The sequence below is a fragment of the Lactuca sativa genome, chromosome 5 (assembly GCF_002870075.4).
Source record: "Lactuca sativa cultivar Salinas chromosome 5, Lsat_Salinas_v11, whole genome shotgun sequence".
Taxonomy (NCBI): Eukaryota; Viridiplantae; Streptophyta; class Magnoliopsida; order Asterales; family Asteraceae; genus Lactuca; species Lactuca sativa.
Genome location: NC_056627.2, coordinates 137,643,713 through 137,645,870, shown reverse-complemented (window position 1 = coordinate 137,645,870; position 2,158 = coordinate 137,643,713).

Below are 2,158 nucleotides of genomic sequence, written 5' to 3'. Positions count from 1 at the left end.
AAGTTTCATGGGATTCGGAAGACTCATTTATCTCAGCAAATTGTCCAAACTTCACCAAGGGATGCATACCTTGAAACACCACTTTCCCTTTTCGATTTTGTTTAATAAGACCAACCGTGTGAGGACCTAATGACTTTGTGTCCATCTTATCACCAGATTTATCCATGTCCTGGGATACATTAGAAATGCATCTTTGTTTCCCCGAGTCAATGCACCAATGTTCACAAGAAACTCATCAAAGATATACTTTGAGAAGTTGTATTTGTTGCCAGCTGCCAGGGATACAATCGCTCCTGTATTTCTGATTGAGATCTCATCCGCTCCCGATCTCCTTCCTGACACACAACTAATGAACACGTGAGCCAAGAAGCGCCAGTAAGGAGGCATAAGCTTTTTCACGGTTGGAGGATAAGAACCCTCGTATCCCATTCTCTCAAGAATCCGTGGAATTTCTTCAGCTTCAGCTTCAGTTGGATAATCTGACTCATCAAGGATCATCAGAGTGCTTCTGATGTATTGTTCCGAAATTGTGATCTTGCAATTTTGCACCACAACTTCAATGATCGTTTCTTTATTCTTCTCGGTTACTTTGACTGTTTTCTAGAATTCTTGAATACGATTTTCATAGATTATAGGATTCACTGTGATCGCATAAGCCAAGCAGCACTCTCGAAGACGGTACATCATGAACATGAAATCTCTGTGAGCTGCTGGTGGATCATCCAACACAATTGCAATGTTGTGCATCTCGGCTGTTTTAAGATATGCCATTATCTGCACTAAACAAGCCAAGTAAGAAAACCGAGTATTTAAAATTGACACACTTAAGGTATTTCTTTAAATTCAGCCCAACACACAAGTTAACAAGAGTTTACGGTCAGCATTGGTCAATGAACCTTTACGGTCAAAATTGGTCAATGGACCGTAAATAGAGTTTATGGCCGTAAAGCCATAACCAAGTTTACGGTCGTAAGACCAAAGGACCGTTTACGGTCGCAAGGTCCAAAAGGGAGTTTATTGCCTGTGAGTTTACGGTCTATGAATTACTCCTTACGGGTTTACGGTCTATGAATTTACTCTTTATGTGTTTACAGTCTATGAGTTTACTCCCTATGAACATTCAAAAACCGTAAACTCTGACAACCTTCAAATCTAAATTATTCCTATGATTCTAAGTCGATTTGAACAAAAATTACAAGTTCAGAGTCGGAATTTACATACCTTTGTCGTGGACTAAACGATTTTGAGAAAGGATGCACCTGATTTTTTTTTCGAAATTTAGAGAGAGATTTGGGCAGTTCGGTATCACAGTGAATGAGACGGTAAAGAGTGTTTACTGCAGTAAACTCTCGCTTTTATACTCCTTTGACTTTTTCAAGCCGCATACACTGTTAAATTTCCAGTCCAATTTCCAAACAAGTTTTTCAAAAATAAAACCTTTTGAGGATTATTAAAATAAAAATTTAAAAGTAAAATAAAAATTAACATAAAAATATTCTAATTTCAACAAATAAAAATTTCTCTATCAGTTAAAAATTTAAAAATAAAATAAAAAAATAAAAATAAAATAAAATTTTAACTATGCAACATGCGTAAACTTTTTGACTTCATCTTGAGATACTAGGATCAAAGTTTTTAGACAATCTTTATCCACTTGTCGGTACCTTCCATATTCACATCTTTGTCTGGTCGATCCTCGGTAATGTGGTCCACTTAAACACGAAAAATCATGACAGATTTAGGACACACTACTTGTTACAAGACAAAGTGAACTTAAAAACCTAAAATTTATATCTGATCCTAATTCCTTAGATACTATATCTTAAGGACCATTCATCTGACGACGACTAGGGATATTGTTGTCCACCTAAATTGAGCAGCGAGATCTATAGACAATCTGTATGTGTTCAATTTTAAGTGTACTAGAACGTGTTTCCCGCTTCCTGATATGCCCCAGCCATCAAGAACTTCCAGAGTACTCCTTACACCGGGTGAGCAGACAACCATTTAGAGAGAAGATAGATTCAGAATTCTATTACTTATTACTTATTACTTCAGAGGGGTTGAGAAGTAGAAGGTTGCATATGCTGTGTACCAGGTCATATTAGAAGTCGCGCAGAGGAGACAACATATGGCTAACAGATAAGAAGTCTTTCAC